Here is a 19,230-nt window from a genome sequence, read left to right as displayed (position 1 = left end):
AGGAGATGTGTTTATCTTGTTATGCCTTGATGCTCCTACAGGTGTGCGCAGCCTCTCTAGTCCAAGGAGATGTGTTTATCTTGTTATGCCTTGATGCTCCTACAGGTGTGCGCAGCCTCTCTAGTCCAAGGAGATGTGTTTATCTTGTTATGCCTTGATGCTCCTACAGGTGTGCGCAGCCTCCCTAGTCCAAGGAGATGTGTTTATCTTGATGCTCCTACAGGTTCCCTAGTCCAAGCTTGTTTTGCCTTGATGCTCCTACAGGTGTGCGCAGCCTCCCTAGTCCAAGGAGATGTGTTTATCTTGTTATGCCTTGATGCTCCTACAGGTGTGCGCAGCCTCTCTAGTCAAAGGAGATGTGTTTATCTTGTTATGCCTTGATGCTCCTACAGGTGTGCGCAGCCTCCCTAGTCCAAGGAGATGTGTTTATCTTGTTATGCCTTGATGCTCCTACAGGTGTGCGCAGCCTCCCTAGTTCAAGGAGATGTGTTTATCTTGTTATGCCTTGATGCTCCTACAGGTGTGCGCAGCCTCCCTAGTTCAAGGAGATGTGTTTATCTTGTTATGCCTTGATGCTCCTTTAAATGAGTTTTTAATAATAATAGTTGTGAACGTTGATGCTGAACATAACTCGGCAGACACTGGTATGGGGAACGTCAATAATGCGTCTTCAAGTTGTTATTGCAGTGGTCGCCAGGAATACGTCTTCCTCCTGCCTCTGGTTATACGTCAATCTGAAAACAGAAGAAAGTGGTTTAACTAAGGACAGAGTAAACTCATAACTCTGCTGTGAGGTTAACAGAGTGAACCCATAACTCTGCTGTGAGGTTAACAGAGTAAACCCATTACTCTGCTGTGAGGTTAACAGAGTAAACCCATAACTCTGCTGTGAGGTTAACAGAGTAAACCCATAACTCTGCTGTGAGGTTAACAGAGTGAACCCATAACTCTGCTGTGAGGTTAACAGAGTAAACCCATAACTCTGCTGTGAGGTTAACAGAGTAAACCCATAACTCTGCTGTGAGGTTAACAGAGTAAACCCATAACTCTGCTGTGAGGTTAACAGAGTGAACCCATAACTGCTGTGAGGTTAGGAGTAACCCATAACTCTGCTGTGAGGTTAACAGAGCAAACCCATAACTCTGCTGTGAGGTTAACAGAGTAAACCCATAACTCTGCTGTGAGGTTAACAGAGTAAACCCATAACTCTGCTGTGAGGTTAACAGAGCAAACCCATAACTCTGCTGTGAGGTTAACAGAGCAAACCCAAAACTCTGCTGTGAGGTTAACAGAGTAAACCCATAACTCTGCTGTGAGGTTAACAGAGCAAACCCATAACTCTGCTGTGAGGTTAGGAGTAAACCCATAACTCTGCTGTGAGGTTAACAGAGTGAACCCATAACTCTGCTGTGAGGTTAACAGAGTGAACCCATAACTCTGCTGTGAGGTTAACAGAGTAAACCCATAACTCTGCTGTGAGGTTAACAGAGTGAACCCATAACTCTGCTGTGAGGTTAACAGAGTGAACCCATAACTCTGCTGTGAGGTTAACAGAGTGAACCCATAACTCTGCTGTGAGGTTAACAGAGCAAACCCATAACTCTGCTGTCAGGTTAACAAGTTTAGCCATGTATACGAATACACACATTTATGTACATGAGTATATTTGAGAAAGTCATCATTAACGAGCTGCGTAGAGAAGCCAAAGGGAATTTAATCCCAACCTTTTACCTCGTTTATTGAAGATATTAATATCTGAATGGTCGACTAGTGATACTTAAACCTTTGTGGAATTAGAAAATAAATCAATTTATTCAGGTATATATACAATAGTTACATAGATTATTATACATAGCAGAATATGGTGATACAGTCGTGAAGCGTGTCATTCTGCTTAGTAATAGAGGGAGGATCAGGGAGGATCAAGGAGGATCAGGGAGGATCAGGGAGGATCAGCGAGGATCAGGGAGGAACAGGGAGGATCAGGGAGGATCACGGAGGATTAGGGAGTATTAGGGAGGATAAGGGAGGATCAGGGAGGAACAGGGAGGATCAGGGAGGATTAGGGAGGATGAGGGAGGATCAGGGAGGATCAGGGAGTATCAGGGAGGATCAGGGAGGATCAGGGAGGATCAGGGAGGATTAGGGAGGATTAGGGAGGATCAGGGAGGATCAGGGAGGAACAGGGAGGATTAGGGAGGATTAGGGAGGATGAGGGAGGATCAGGGAGGATCAGGGAGGAACAGGGAGGATCAGGGAGGATCACGGAGGATTAGGGAGTATTAGGGAGGATAAGGGAGGATCAGGGAGGAACAGGGAGGATCAGGGAGGATTAGGGAGGATCAGGGAGGATCAGGGAGGATCAGGGAGGATCAGGGAGGATCAGGGAGGATCAGGGAGGATCAGAGAGGATCAGGGAGGATTAGGGAGGATCAGGGAGGATCAGGGAGGATCAGGGAGGATTAGGGAGGATTAGGGAGGATTAGGGAGGATCAGGAAGGATCAGGAAGGATCAGGAAGGATCAGGAAGGATCAGGAAGGATCAGGGAGGATCAGGGAGGATAAGGGAGGATCAGGGAGGAACAGGGAGGATCAGGTAGGATCAGGGAGGATCAGGAAGGATCAGGGAGGATCAGGAAGGATCAGGAAGGATCAGGAAGGATCATGAAGGATCAGGGAGGATCACGAAGGATCAGGGAGAATCAGGAAAGATCAGGGAGGATCAGAGGGATCAGGAAGAATCAGGGAGGATCAGGAAGGTTCGGGAAGGATCAGGAAGGATCAGGGATGATCGGGAAGGATCAGGGAGGATCATGAAGGATCAGGGAGGATCAGAAAGGATCAGGGAGGATCAGGGAGGATCAGGGAGGATTAGGGAGAAACAGGGAGGATCAGGGAGGATCAGGGAGGATTTGGGAGGATCAGAGAGGATCAGAGAGGATCAGGGAGGATTAGGGAGGATCAGGGAGGATCAGGGAGGATCAGGGAGGATTAGGGAGGATCAGGGAGGATCAGGAAGGATTAGGGAGAAACAGGGAGGATCAGGGAGGATCAGGGAGGATCAGGGAGGATCAGGGAGGAACAGGGAGGATCAGGGAGGATCAGGGAGGATCAGGGAGGATCAGAGAGGATCAGGGAGGATCAGGGAGGATCAGGGAAGATTAGGAAGGATCAGGGAGGATCAGGGAGGATCAGGGAGGATCAGGGAGGATCAGGGAGGATCAGGGAGGATTAGGGAGGATCAGGGAGGATCAGGGAGGATCAGGGAGGATCAGGGAGGATCAGAGAGGATCAGGGTGGAACAGGGAGGATCAGGGAGGATCAGGGAGGATCAGGGAGGATCAGGGAGGATTAGGGAGGATTAGGGAGGATTAAGGAGGATTAGGGAGGATCAGGGAGGATCAGGGAGGATCAGGGAGGATCAGGGAGGATCAGGGAGGATCAGGGAGGATTAGGGAGGATTAGGGAGGATTAGGGAGGATCAGGAAGAGGAAGGATCAGGAATCAGAGAGGATCAGAGAGGATCAGGAATCAGAGAGGATCAGGGAAGATCAGGGAGGATCAGGGAGGATCAGGGAGGATCAGGGAAGATTAGGAAGGATCAGGGAGGATCAGGGAGGATCAGGGAGGATCAGGGTAGATCAGGGAGGATTAGGGAGGATCAGGGAGGATTAGGAAGGATCAGGGAGGATCAGGGTGGAACAGGGAGGATCAGGGAGGATCAGAGAGGATTAGGGAGGATCAGGGAGGATCAGGGAGGATCAGGGAGGATTAGAAAGGGTCAGGAAGAATCAGAGAGGATCAGGAAGGATCAGGAAGGATCAGGAAGGATCAGGAAGGATCAGGAAGGATCAGGGAGGATCAGGAAGGATCAGGAAGGATCAGGAAGGATCAGGGAGGATCAGGAAGGATCAGGAAGGATCAGGAAGGATCAGGGAGGATCAGGAAGGATCAGGAAGGATCATGGAGGATCAGGAAGGATCAGGAAGGATCAGGGAGGATCAGGAAGGATCAGGAAGGATCAGGAAGAATCAGGTAGGATCAGGAAGGATCAGGTAGGATCAGGAAGGATCAGGAGGATCAGGAAGGATCAGGAAGGATCAGGAAGGATCAGGGAGGATCATGGAGGATCAGGATCAGGAAGGATCAGGAAGGATCAGGAAGGATCAGGGAGGATCATGGAGGATCAGGAAGGATCAGGAAGGATCAGGAAGGATCAGGGAGGATCATGGAGGATCAGGAAGGATCAGGAAGGATCAGGAAGGATCAGGGAGGATCATGGAGGATCAGGAAGGATCAGGAAGGATCAGGGAGGATCAGGAAGGATCAGGGAGGATCAGGAAGGATCAGGGAGGATCAGGGAGGATCAGGAAGGATCAGGAAGGATCAGGGAGGATCAGGAAGAATCAGGAAGGATCAGGAAGGATCAGGGAGGATCAGGGAGGATCAGGAAGGTCAGGGAGGATCAGGAAGGATCAGGGAGAACCAGGAAGGATCAGGAAGGATCAGGAAGGATCAGGAAGGATCAGGGAGGATCAGGAAAGACCAGGAAGGATCTGGGAGGATCAGGAAGGATCAGGAAGGATCAGGAAGGATCAGGGAGGATCAGGAAGGATCAGAAAGAATCAGGAAGGATCAGGGAGGATCAGGGAGGATCAGGAAGGATCAGGGAGGATCAGGAAGGATCAGGAAGGATCAGGGAGGATCAGGGAGGATCAAGAAGGATCAGGGAGGATCAGGAAAGACCAGGAAGGATCAGGGAGGATCAGGAAGGATCAGGGAGGATCAGGGAGGATCATGGAGGATCAGGGAGGATCAGAAAGGATCAGGAAGGATCAGGAAGGATCAGGAAGGATCAGGAAGGATCAGGGAGGATCAGGAAGGATCAGGAAGGATCAGGGAGGATCAGGGAGGATCAGGAAGGATCAGGAAGGATCAGGGAGGATCAGGAAGGATCAGGAAGGATCAGGAAGGATCAGGAAGGATCAGGAAGGATCAGGAAGGATCAGGGAGGATCATGGAGGATCAGGGAGAATCAGGAAGGATCAGGGAGGATCAGGAAGGATCAGGAAGGATCAGGAAGGATCAGGAAGGATCATGGAGGATCAGGAAGGATCAGGAAGGATCAGGGAGGATCAGGAAGGATCAGGAAGGATCAGGAAGGATCAGGAAGGATCAGGAAGGATCAGGAAGGATCAGGAAGGATCAGGAAGGATCAGGAAGGATCAGGTATCCAGGATCTTCGACACTCACCACGACAGTTACGGTAGCTGGATCACTATATAGATAACTCGCACTTAGGACACAGCAGCTGACCACGATGTTTCGGTCTGTCTTGGACCATTTACAGTCACACTGACTTTGTAAATGGTCCGAGACCAGAATGTTGTGGTCACCGTCTCTTTTTGCTGTGTGAGAGTTAATGTGTATATAACAGTTAACGTTACTGAGTCTACTGATCATTTTGTAATATATACCTGGAGTATACCTGGAGTATACCTGGAGGGTGCCTGGAGTGTACCTGGAGGGTGCCTTGAGTATACCTGGAGTGTACCTGAAGGGTGCTTGGAGTATACCTGGAGGGTGCCTGGAGTATACCTGGAGTGTACCTAGAGTATACCTGGAGGGTGCCTGGAGTGTACCTGGAGTGTGCCTGGAGTATACCTGGAGTGTGCCTGGAGTGTACCTGGAGGGTGCCTGGAGTGTACCTGGAGGGTGCCTGGAGTGTACCTGGAGGGTGCCTGGAGTGTACCTGGAGGGTGCCTGGAGTGTACCTGGAGGGTGCCTGGAGTGTACCTGGAGGTTGCCTGGAGTGTACCTGGAGGGTGCCTGGAGTGTACCTGGAGTGTACCTGGAGGGTGCCTGGAGTGTACCTGGAGGGTGCCTGGAGTGTACCTGGAGTATACCTGGAGGGTGCCTGGAGTATACATGGAGTATACCTGGAGGGTGCCTGGAGTATACATGGAGTATACCTGGAGAGTGCCTGGAGTGTACCTGGAGGGTGCCTGGAGTGTATCTGGAGGGTGCCTGGAGTATACCTGGAGTATACCTGGAGGGTGCCTGGAGTATACCTGGAGTATATCTGGAGGGTGCCTGGAGTATACATGGAGTATACCTGGAGAGTGCCTGGAGTGTACCTGGAGGGTGCCTGGAGTATACCTGAAGGGTGCTTGGAGTATACCTGGAGGGTGTTTGGAGTATACCTGGAGGGTGCTTGGAGTGTACCAGGAGTGTACCTGGAGAGTGCCTGGAGTGTACCTGGACGGTGCCTGGAGCATACCTGGAGGGTGCCAGGAGTGTACCTGGAGGGTGCCTGGAGTATACGTGGCTGGTGCCTGGAGTATACTTTGCGGGTGCCTGGAGTGTAACCGGACGGTGCCTGGAGTATACTTTGCGGGTGCCTGGAGTGTAACCGGAAGGTGCCTGGAGTATACCCGGCGGGTGTCTGAAGTGTAACCGGAGGGTGCCTGGAGTATACCTGGCGGGTGTCAGGAGTGTACCTGGAGTATACCTGGAGTACACCTGGAGTATACCTGGAGGGTGCCTGGAGTGTACCTGGGGGTGCCTGGAGTATACCTGGAGGGTGCCTGGAGTATACCTGGCGGGTGCCTGGAGTATACCTGGCGGGTGCCTGGAGTATACCTGGCGGGTGCCTGGAGCGTACCTGGCGGGTGCCTGGAGTATACCTGGAGGGTACCTGGAGTATACCTGGAGGGGGCCTGGAGTATACTTGGCGGGTGCCTGGAGTACACCTGGCGGGTTCCTGGAGTATACCTGGGGGTGCCTGGAGTTTAACCGGCGGGTGCCTGGAGTATACCTGGCTGGTGCCTGGAGTATACCTGGAGGGTGCCTAGAGTGTAACCGGCGGGTGCCTGGAGTATACCTGGCTGGTGCCTGGAGTATACCTGGCTGGTGCCTGGAGTATACCTGGCGGGTGCCTGGAGTATACCTGGAGGGTGCCTGTAGTCTAACCGGCGGGTGCCTGGAGTATACCTGGCGGGTGCCTGGAGTATACCTGGCGGGTGCCTGGAGTATACCTGGAGAGTGCCTGGAGTGTAACCGGCGGGTGCCTGGAGTATACCTGGCGGGTGCCTGGAGTATACCTGGCGGGTGCCTGGAGTATACCTGGCGGGTGCCTGGAGTATACCTGGAGGGTGCCTGGAGTATACCTGGAGGGTGCCTGGAGTATACTTGGCGGGTGCCTGGAGTATACCTGGCGGGTTCCTGGATTATACCTGGGGGTGCCTGGAGTTTAACCGGCGGGTGCCTGGAGTATACCTGGCTGGTGCCTGGAGTATACCTGGAGGGTGCCTAGAGTGTAACCGGCGGGTGCCTGGAGTATACCTGGCTGGTGCCTGGAGTATACCTGGCTGGTGCCTGGAGTATACCTGGCTGGTGCCTGGAGTATACCTGGCGGGTGCCTGGAGTATACCTGGAGGGTGCCTGGAGTGTAACCGGCGGGTGCCTGGAGTATACCTGGCGGGTGCCTGGAGTATACCTGGCGGGTGCCTGGAGTATACCTGGCGGGTGCCTGGAGTATACCTGGCGGGTGCCTGGAGTATACCTGGCGGGTGCCTGGAGTATACCTGGCGGGTGCCTGGAGTATACCTGGCGGGTGCCTGGAGTATACCTGGCGGGTGCCTGGAGTATACCTGGAGGGTGAGTGGAGTGTAACCGGCGGGTGCCTGGAGTATACCTGGCGGGTGCCTGGAGTATACCTGGCGGGTGCCTGGAGCGTACCTGGCGGGTGCCTGGAGTATACCTGGAGGTTGCCTGGAGTATACCTGGAGGTTGCCTGGAGTATACCTGACGGGTGCCTGTAGTGTAACCGGAGGGTGCCTGGAGTATGGAGGGTGCCTGGAGTATGGAGGGTGCCTGGAGTATGGAGGGTGCCTGGAGTATGGAGGGTGCCTGGAGTATGGAGGGTGCCTGGAGTATACATGGCGGGTGCCTGGAGTGTAACTGGCGGGTGCCTGGAGTGTACCTGGCGGGTGCCTGGAGTATACCTGGCGGGTGCCTGGAGTATACCTGGCGGGTACCTGGAGTACAACTGGCGGGTGCCTGGAGTACACCTGGAGGGTGCCTGGAGTACACCTGGAGGGTGCCTGGAGTATACCTGGCGGGTGCCTGGAGTATACCTGGCGGGTACCTGGAGTACAACTGGCGGGTGCCTGGAGTATACCTGGCGGGTGCCTGGAGTACACCTGGAGGGTGCCTGGAGTACACCTGGAGGGTGCCTGGAGTATACCTGGCGGGTACCTGGAGTACAACTGGCGGGTGCCTGGAGTACACCTGGAGGGTGCCTGGAGGGTAACCGGAGGGTGCCTGGAGTATACCTGGAGGGCGCCTGGAGTATACCTGGCGGGTACCTGGAGTACAACTGGCGGGTGCCTGGAGTACACCTGGAGGGTGCCTGGAGGGTAACCGGAGGGTGCCTGGAGTATACCTGGAGGGCGCCTGGAGTACACCTGGCGGGTACCTGGAGTACACCTGGCGGGTGCCTGGAGTATACATGGCGGGTGCCTGGAGTATACATGGCGGGTGCCTGGAGTACACCTGGCGGGTGCCTGGAGTATGGAGGGTGCCTGGAGTATACATGGCGGGTGCCTGGAGTATACGTTGAAGGTGTTCCTGGGGGTCAACGCCCCCGGCTCTTGCCTGGGGGTCAACGCCCCCCGGCTCGTGCCTGGGGGTCAACGCCCCCCGGCTCGTGCCATGACCAAGTTTACATACTCTACCTTCTATTAAGAACTTGATATAACAATACAGGTTACGCCTGGTAAGTTACCACATGTAACTACAGTGTCCGCTGGCTGTATGGACGTAGCGGCGTCCTGTGTGTGGCCAGGGGAATGTATCAGTGAGGGCTGATCAACATCAGTCTACATGTTTCAGAGAGAACTGCAAATGAATTATCAAATTATTTGTCCCGTGTTTATAATCCCAATAATTCAAGGCTTCAAGTACACAGGATGAAGGGAAAACCATAGAAGCTTCACAGAGATTATACGAATTAATTCTTCAGCTTCAGGCAGGAAGTGGAATAACTGGGAGGAAATAGAGGCATAATTTATACATAGTTTCAAGAAAAGGTATTGAGGCAAAGGCATCTTTGATTAATACGACGTTTCACCCACTGGGAGAGGAGACAAGCACAAAACAGCACTGTTTAGAACTTACATGTTAGGTGATGTCAGGTCAGGTTAAGCACTGTCAGAAGAGGTCACCTGAACAGGACAGGTAATCTCTCCTGACATTTACCTGAGGTCAAATGGTGCCTATGGAGGCGAGACACAAAGGCCAGGTGTTAAAATTGTGTTTAATAAGCTGAACTATAATTAACATTGCTGTGGGTTTAGAGAAAATGTTGAGTGATGTTGGTCAGACGTCTGGTGGCAGACTCAAGACACCTCCGTCTAGGCCTATTGCTTTCTTGGTCAATAATCTGTTTCCAGTTTACGACATGTCAGTTTTTGCTGCCTTGTATTATGTATTACGTGTTGTATCCATTCTACATCCTGAATTGTATTCTGTAAGTTTAGTATGTACTCTAAATTCCTTACGTTCTCATTTATATCAAAGCAAGAACAAAGTAAGGAATACTGTAGACTGTTATTGTATCAATGTTCTGACTGGAGTGAGAACTTCACGTGAATTTCCTGACTGTTGTGATACAGAGTACAGTGATGTTCTTGTTATCCTTGTGTATACTGGATGTTATGTCTTGTGATGCAGGATGTTCATTGTGTCTAAACCCAGGATGTTCATTGTTCATTGTGTCTAAACCCAGGATGTTCATTGTTTATTGTGTCTAAACCCAGGATGTTCATTGTTTATTGTGTCTAAACCCAGGATGTTCATTGTTCATTGTGTCTAAACCCAGGATGTTCATTGTTTATTTTGTCTAAACCCAGGATGTTCATTGTTTATTTTGTCTAAACCCAGGATGTTCATTGTTTATTGTGTCTAAACCCAGGATGTTCATTGTTTATTGTGTCTAAACCCAGGATGTTCATTGTTTATTGTGTCTAAACCCAGGATGTTCATTGTTTATTGTGTCTAAACCCAGGATGTTCATTGTTTATTGTGTCTAAACCCAGGATGTTCATTGTTCATTGTGTCTAAACCCAGGATGTTCATTGTTTATTGTGTCTAAACCCAGGATGTTCATTGTGTCTAAACCCAGGATGTTCATTGTTCATTGTGTCTAAACCCAGGATGTTCATTGTTTATTGTGTCTAAACCCAGGATGTTCATTGTGTCTAAACCCAGGATGTTCATTGTTCATTGTGTCTAAACCCATTACACAGGTAACTTGCGAATGCCGCATCCGATCGGCTACAGATTTATAGTGTTGGTGCGCTGTAACCAGAAGAAAAATCAAGTGCAACTACTGGTATACGAAGGCGCCCCATGGCTAATTTTATTAAATTCTCAGATTTGGTTTTGTCACAGTAACTTAGAACCCGCGGTCAGAGAGTCACAAAACTCCAGACCGACGCGTTAGCCACTGGGCCAGCGTCGGTTTGGAGTTTTGAGACACACTGATCGCGGGTTCTAACCCCGCCTGTGGTATGGTTTGAGGATGTCCCTTTCTGAGCACCAAGCATGCAACACTGAGTGCTTCAGCTTGTTAAAATCATTGAGCTGAAAATCCGTGGTGGGTAATATGACAAGATAATGACTTAAACACTTGTGTAACATCGGCGTATCTTTAATACGTAGATGTTTCGCCAAGGGTGGTCCGTGGCCTGGTGGCAAAGCTGTCACTTCACACGCCCAGGTCCGTGGTTCGATTCCCGACAAGGGTGGAAACATTGGGCGTGTTTCTTACACCTGCTGTCCCTGTTCACCCATCAGTAAAATAGGTACCTGGGTGTTAGTGGACCGATGTAGGTTGCATCCTGGGACAAAATAGGCCTAACTTACCCGAAATGCTCTGCATAACAAGGGGCTTTCTATATAGTGATATGTCTTTGATGCCAGCTAGGGCTGAGCTCTTCTCCAGGCTGAGGGACTGACCACCTTGTTCCAGACCATGGGCCTGAACTCTCCTCCAGGCTGAGGGACTGACCACCTTGTTCCAGACCATGGGCCTGAACTCTCCTCCAGGCTGAGGGACTGACCACCTTGTTCCAGACCATGGGTCTGAGCTCTCCTCCAGGCTGAGGGACTGACCACCTTGTTCCAGACCATGGGCCTGAACTCTCCTCCAGGCTGAGGGACTGACCACCTTGTTCCAGACCATGGGTCTGAGCTCTTCTCCAGGCTGAGGGACTGACCACCTTGCTCCAGACCATGGGTCTGAGCTCTTCTCCAGGCTGAGGGACTGACCACCTTGTTCCAGACCATGGGTCTGAGCTCTTCTCCAGGCTGAGGGACTGACCACCTTGTTCCAGACCATGGGTCTGAGCTCTTCTCCAGGCTGAGGGACTGACCACCTTGTTCCAGACCATGGGTCTGAGCTCTTCTCCAGGCTGAGGGACTGACCACCTTGTTCCAGACCAAGGAGCTGAACTCTTCTCCAGGCTGAGGGACTGACCACCTTGTTCCAGACCATGGAGCTGAACTCTTCTCCAGGCTGAGGGACTGACCACTTTGTTCCAGACCATGGAGCTGAACTCTTCTCCAGGCTGAGGGACTGACCACCTTGTTCCAGACCATGGAGCTGAACTCTTCTCCAGGCTGAGGGACTGACCACCTTGTTCCAGACCATGGAGCTGAACTCTTCTCCAGGCTGAGGGACTGACCACCTTGTTCCAGACCATCGAGCTGAACTCTTCTCCAGGCTGAGGGACTGACCACCTTGTTCCAGACCATGGAGCTGAACTCTTCTCCAGGCTGAGAGACTGACCACCTTGTTCCAGACCATGGAGCTGAACTCTTCTCCAGGCTGAGGGACTGACCACCTTGTTCCAGACCATGGAGCTGAACTCTTCTCCAGGCTGAGGGACTGACCACCTTGTTCCAGACCATGGAGCTGAACTCCTCTCCAGGCTGAGGGACTGACCACCTTGTTCCAGACCATGGAGCTGAACTCTTCTCCAGGCTGAGGGACTGACCACCTTGTTCCAGACCATGGGCGTGAACTCTTCTCCAGGCTGAGGGACTGACCACCTTGTTCCAGACCATGGAGCTGAACTCTTCTCCAGGCTGAGGGACTGACCACCTTGTTCCAGACCATGGAGCTGAACTCTTCTCCAGGCTGAGGGACTGACCACCTTGTTCCAGACCATGGAGCTGAACTCTTCTCCAGGCTGAGGGACTGACCACCTTGTTCCAGACCATGGAGCTGAACTCTTCTCCAGGCTGAGGGACTGACCACCTTGTTCCAGACCATGGAGCTGAACTCTTCTCCAGGCTGAGGGACTGACCACCTTGTTCCAGACCATGGAGCTGAACTCTTCTCCAGGCTGAGGGACTGACCACCTTGTTCCAGACCATGGAGCTGAACTCTTCTCCAGGCTGAGAGACTGACCACCTTGTTCCAGACCATGGAGCTGAACTCTTCTCCAGGCTGAGGGACTGACCACCTTGTTCCAGACCATGGAGCTGAACTCTTCTCCAGGCTGAGGGACTGACCACCTTGTTCCAGACCATGGAGCTGAACTCTTCTCCAGGCTGAGGGACTGACCACCTTGTTCCAGACCATGGAGCTGAACTCTTCTCCAGGCTGAGGGACTGACCACCTTGTTCCAGACCATGGGCCTGAACTCTTCTCCAGGCTGAGGGACTGACCACCTTGTTCCAGACCATGGAGCTGAACTCTTCTCCAGGCTGAGGGACTGACCACCTTGTTCCAGACCATGGAGCTGAACTCTTCTCCAGGCTGAGGGACTGACCACCTTGTTCCAGACCATGGAGCTGAACTCTTCTCCAGGCTGAGGGACTGACCACCTTGTTCCAGACCATGGAGCTGAACTCTTCTCCAGGCTGAGGGACTGACCACCTTGTTCCAGACCATGGAGCTGAACTCTTCTCCAGGCTGAGGGACTGACCACCTTGTTCCAGACCATCGAGCTGAACTCTTCTCCAGGCTGAGGGACTGACCACCTTGTTCCAGACCATGGAGCTGAACTCTTCTCCAGGCTGAGAGACTGACCACCTTGTTCCAGACCATGGAGCTGAACTCTTCTCCAGGCTGAGGGACTGACCACCTTGTTCCAGTCCATGGAGCTGAACTCTTCTCCAGGCTGAGGGACTGACCACCTTGTTCCAGACCATGGAGCTGAACTCTTCTCCAGGCTGAGAGACTGACCACCTTGTTCCAGACCATGGAGCTGAACCCTTCTCCAGGCTGAGGGACTGACCACCTTGTTCCAGACCATGGAGCTGAACTCTCGTCCAGGCTAAGGGACTGACCACCTTGTTCCAGACCATGGAGCTGAACTCTTCTCCAGGCTGAGGGACTAACAACCTTGTTCCAGACCATGGAGCTAAACTCTCCTCCAGGCTGAGGGACTGACCACCTTGTTCCAGACCATGAAGCTGAACTCTCCTCCAGGCTGAGGGACTGACCACCTTGTTCCAGACCATGGAGCTGAACTCTTCTCCAGGCTGAGGGACTGACCACCTTGTTTCAGACCATTGAGCTAAACTCTCCTCCAGGCTGAGGGACTGACCACCTTGTTCCAGACCATGGAGCTGAACTCTCCTCCAGGCTGAGGGACTGACCACCTTGTTCCAGACCATGGAGCTGAACTCTTCTCCAGGCTGAGGGACTGACCACCTTGTTCCAGACCATGGAGCTAAACTCTCCTCCAGGCTGAGGGACTGACCACCTTGTTCCAGACCATGGAGCTGAACTCTTCTCCAGGCTGAGGGACTGACCACCTTGTTCCAGACCATGGAGCTAAACTCTCCTCCAGGCTGAGTGACTGACCACCTTGTTCCAGACCATGGAGCTGAACTCTCCTCCAGGCTGAGGGACTGACCACCTTGTTCCAGACCATGGAGCTGAACTCTTCTCCAGGCTGAGGGACTGACCACCTTGTTCCAGACCATGGAGCTAAACTCTCCTCCAGGCTGAGGGACTGACCACCTTGTTCCAGACCATGGAGCTAAACTCTCCTCCAGGCTGAGGGACTGACCACCTTGTTCCAGACCATGGAGCTAAACTCTCCTCCAGGCTGAGGGACTGACCACCTTGTTCCAGACCATGGAGCTGAACTCTCCTCCAGGCTGAGGGACTGACCACCTTGTTCCAGACCATGGAGCTGAACTCTTCTCCAGGCTGAGGGACTGACCACCTTGTTCCAGACCATGGAGCTAAACTCTCCTCCAGGCTGAGGGACTGACCACCTTGTTCCAGACCATGGAGCTAAACTCTCCTCCAGGCTGAGGGACTGACCACCTTGTTCCAGACCATGGAGCTAAACTCTCCTCCAGGCTGAGGGACTGACCACCTTGTTCCAGACCATGGAGCTGAACTCTCCTCCAGGCTGAGGGACTGACCACCTTGTTCCAGACCATGGAGCTGAACTCTTCTCCAGGCTGAGGGACTGACCACCTTGTTCCAGACTATGGAGCTAAACTCTCCTCCAGGCTGAGGGACTGACCACCTTGTTCCAGACCATGGAGCTAAACTCTCCTCCAGGCTGAGGGACTGACCACCTTGTTCCAGACCATGGAGCAAAACTCTCCTCCAGGCTGAGGGACTGACCGTCTTGTTCCAGACCATGGAGCTAAACTCTCCTCCAGGCTGAGGGACTGACCACCTTGTTCCAGACCATGGAGCTGAACTCTTCTCCAGGCTGAGGAACCGACCACCTTGTTCCAGACCATGGAGCTGAACTCTTCTCCAGGCTGAGGGACCGACCACCTTGTTCCAGACCATGGAGCTGAACTCTTCTCCAGGCTGAGGAACCGACCACCTTGTTCCAGACCATGGAGCTGAACTCTTCTCCAGGCTGAGGGACTGACCACCTTGTTCCAGACCCTGGAACTAAACTCTCCTCCAGGCTGAGGGACTGACCACCTTGTTCCAGACCATGGAGCTGAACTCTCCTCCAGGCTGAGGGACTGACCACCTTGTTCCAGACCATGGAACTAAACTCTCCTCCAGGCTGAGGGACTGACCACCTTGTTCCAGACCATGGAGCTGAACTCTCCTCCAGGCTGAGGGACTGACCACCTTGTTCCAGACCATGGAACTAAACTCTCCTCCAGGCTGAGGGACTAACCGCTTTAAATACTTTTTCTCCTAGGTTGACGGACTGATTACATCTCTATTTCCTTACTACTGTTCCCTTTATACTTGACTGAAGAAGCCTGTTGTCTATGCGATCGATATCCAGCAGCAAGTTTAGCGTAAATCCTTTATATACAACAGTAAGTCGGTACAGTAACATAATTATTGATTATCATTAGATGTTGTCATGACAACGTGACATTAGATGTTGTCATGACAACGTGACATTAGATGTTGTCATGACAACGTGACATTAGATGTTGTCATGACAACGTGACATTAGATGTTGTCATGACAACGTGATATTAGATGTTGTCATGACAACGTGACATTAGATGTTGTCATGACAACGTGACATGACAACGTGACAATTGTTGTCATGATGTTGTCATGACAACGTGACAATAGATGTTGTCATGACAACGTGACATTAGATGTTGTCATGACAACGTGACAATAAATGTTGTCATGACAACGTGACATTAGATGTTGTCATGACAACGTGACATTAGATGTTGTCATGACAACGTGACATTAGATGTTGTCATGACAACGTGACATTAGATGTTGTCATGACAACGTGACATTAGATGTTGTCATGACAACGTGACATTAGATGTTGTCATGACAACGTGACATTAGATGTTGTCATGACAACGTGACAATAGATGTTGTCATGACAACGTGACAATAGATGTTGTCATGACAACGTGACATTAGATGTTGTCATGACAACGTGACATTAGATGTTGTCATGACAACGTGACAATAGATGTTGTCATGACAACGTGACATTAGATGTTGTCATGACAACGTGACATTAGATGTTGTCATGACAACGTGACAATATCATCTGAACTAGTTATTAATTAGCAGCGACCAGACGAAGTTCATATTTTCCCAGAAGTTAATTTGATCTGCCATAACAATTTTTAACTTCGTTATTAAGTGATCATGGAGCTACTCAGCTGTATTAACCGCATATTCCAGTACTGATTAAATACTAGTGTGTTATTAAACGTTTGGCTGCGTCGTATCAAAGTTTATCAGCGTAAAACGCTGGTGGTGGAGCCGCGTTTGATTAATGATTGAAATTATAGAGTCATGTTAGCCTACAAGCAGATTAAGTGTGAGGTTCCTAATCTGCAGACAGAAATTACTCCTTGCGGAGGTAAGAGACTGGGCAGGAGGTGCAAAATACCCTCAAGAGGAGGGGCACCATTGGTACACTAAGAAAAACACAAGTGTCCGGGCCCCAAGACTGTTCAACTGCCTCCCACTACGCATGAAGGGAATTACCAATAGGCCTCTAGCTGCCTTCAAGTGGGAGTTGGACAGATAATGTCAGTGCCGGATCAGCCGGGCTGTGGTTGGTACGTTGGACTACGTGCGGCCAGCAGTAGCAGCTTGGTTGATCAGGCACTGATCCACCGGAAGGCCTGGTCGTGGACCTGGCCGAAGGGGCGTTGATCCCCGGAATATCCTCCAGGTAGACACCAGGTGTCACCAGACTGTCACGGACCAAGTACGGTGACAATTACACCCGTGAAACAGTAACTGTGACTACGGTGCCGGCTTGAATACTGCATATCCCGTAATGCATGTTAGGAACTAGCTTCTAGTTACCCGGAAAACTAACTAGCTAGTCACACTTTAGTCTCTAACTATGGTTCGGGCGGGGCTCGACCTCACGCTCTGGTACGGGTGGGGCTCGAACTCACGCTCTGGTATGAGTGGGGCTCGAACTCACGCTATGGTACGGGCGGGGCTCGAACTCACGCTATGGTACGGGTGGGGATCGAACTCACGCCAAGTGAGTTTGTAATCGTGTTGTTACGATTTCGTGTCATTTAGTTTCTAATACAGAAGGAGGTCCCAGAAGAGGATCCCAAAAGATCTCAGAAGGGGATCCCAGTAGGGGATCCCAGAAGGGGATCCCAGTAGGGGATCCCAGAAGGGGATCCCAGAAGGGTATCCCAGAAGAGGATTTCAGAAGGGGATAATAGAAGGGGATCCCAGAAGGGGATCACAGAAGGGTATCCCAGAAGAGGATTTCAGAAGGGGATCCCAGAAGGTGAACCCAGAAGGGGATCCCAGAAGGCAATCCCAGAAGGTGATCCCAGAAGGTGATCCCAGAAGTGGATCCCAGAAGGGGATCACAGAAGAGGATCCCAGAAGGGGATCACAGAAGAGGATCCCAGAAGAGGATCCCAGAAGAGAATCCCAGAAGTTGAGGGACTGATAACATCCTCACCACCACACCCGCTGCTGCCCCTACCTACCATGGCTGCCTCTACCTACCATGGCTGCCTCTACCTACCACTGCTGCCTCTACCTACCACTGCTGCCTCTACCTACCACTGCTGCCTCTACCTACCACTGCTGCCTCTACCTACCACTGCTGCCTCTACCTACCACTGCTGCCTCTACCTACCACTGCTGCCTCTACCTACCACTGCTGCCTCTACCTACCACTGCTGCCCCTACCTACCACTGCTGCCTCTACCTACCACTGCTGCCTCTACCTACCATGGCTGCCTCTACCTACCATGGCTGCCTCTACCTACCACTGCTGCCCCTACCTACCATGGCTGCCTCTACCTACCACTGCTGCCTCTACCTACCATGGCTGCCTCTACCTACCATGGCTGCCTCTACCTACCACTGCTGCCTCTACCTACCATGGCTGCCTCTACCTACCACTGCTGCCCCTACCTACCATGGCTGCCTCTACCTACCATGGCTGCCTCTACCTACCACTGCTGCCCCTACCTACCACTGCTGCCTCTACCTACCACTGCTGCCCCTACCTACCACTGCTGCCTCTACCTACCACTGCTGCCTCTACCTACCACTGCTGCCTCTACCTACCACTGCTGCCTCTACCTACCATGGCTGCCTCTACCTACCACTGCTGCCTCTACCTACCACTGCTGCCCCTACCTACCACTGCTGCCTCTACCTACCACTGCTGCCTCTACCTACCACTGCTGCCTCTACCTACCACTGCTGCCTCTACCTACCACTGCTGCCTCTACCTACCACTGCTGCCTCTACCTACCACTGCTGCCTCTACCTACCACTGCTGCCTCTACCTACCACTGCTGCCTCTACCTACCACTGCTGCCTCTACCTACCACTGCTGCCTCTACCTACCACTGCTGCCACAAACTACCATCACTGCTGTCTCTACCTACCACTGCTGCCTCTACCTACCACTGCTGCCTCTACCTACCACTGCTGCCTCTACCTACCACTGCTGCCTCTACCTACCACTGCTGCCTCTACCTACCACTGCTGCCTCTACCTACCACTGCTGCCTCTACCTACCATGGCTGCCTCTACCTACCACTGCTGCCTCTACCTACCACTGCTGCCTCTACCTACCACTGCTGCCTCTACCTACCACTGCTGCCTCTACCTACCACTGCTGCCTCTACCTACCACTGCTGCCTCTACCTACCACTGCTGCCTCTACCTACCACTGCTGCCTCTACCTACCACTGCTGCCTCTACCTACCACTGCTGCCTCTACCTACCACTGCTGCCTCTACCTACCACTGCTGCCTCTACCTACCACTGCTGCCTCTACCTACCACTGCTGCCTCTACCTACCACTGCTGCCTCTACCTACCATGGCTGCCTCTACCTACCACTGCTGCCTCTACCTACCACTGCTGCCTCTACCTACCACTGCTGCCTCTACCTACCACTGCTGCCTCTACCTACCACTGCTGCCTCTACCTACCACTGCTGCCTCTACCTACCACTGCTGCCTCTACCTACCACTGCTGCCTCTACCTACCACTGCCTCTACCTACCACTGCTGCCTCTACCTACCACTGCTGCCTCTACCTACCACTGCTGCCTCTACCTACCACTGCTGCCTCTACCTACCACTGCTGCCTCTACCTACCACTGCTGCCTCTACCTACCACTGCTGCCTCTACCTACCACTGCTGCCTCTACCTACCACTGCTGCCTCTACCTACCACTGCTGCCTCTACCTACCACTGCTGCCTCTACCTACCACTGCTGCC

The 19,230-nt window shown here is 52.2% G+C and overlaps 1 protein-coding gene across 1 annotated transcript in view; it reads right to left on the bottom strand.

The window, feature by feature from the left end:
- Positions 1 to 245: 245 nt before the first annotated feature.
- Positions 246 to 19,230, bottom strand: part of LOC128699735 (sex peptide receptor-like) — a 41,821-nt gene continuing 22,836 nt past the window's right edge. The window contains exon 2 of the mRNA XM_070102473.1: positions 246 to 734. The gene's annotated coding sequence lies outside the window, so the exon portion shown is untranslated. The remainder of the gene's footprint in view (positions 735 to 19,230) is intronic.

Source organism: Cherax quadricarinatus, chromosome 81, assembly GCF_038502225.1.
Source record: "Cherax quadricarinatus isolate ZL_2023a chromosome 81, ASM3850222v1, whole genome shotgun sequence".
Classification (NCBI taxonomy): domain Eukaryota; kingdom Metazoa; phylum Arthropoda; class Malacostraca; order Decapoda; family Parastacidae; genus Cherax; species Cherax quadricarinatus.
The sequence above is the reverse complement of the archived record's forward strand: the minus strand, read 5'-3'. Positions and strand labels throughout refer to the sequence as shown.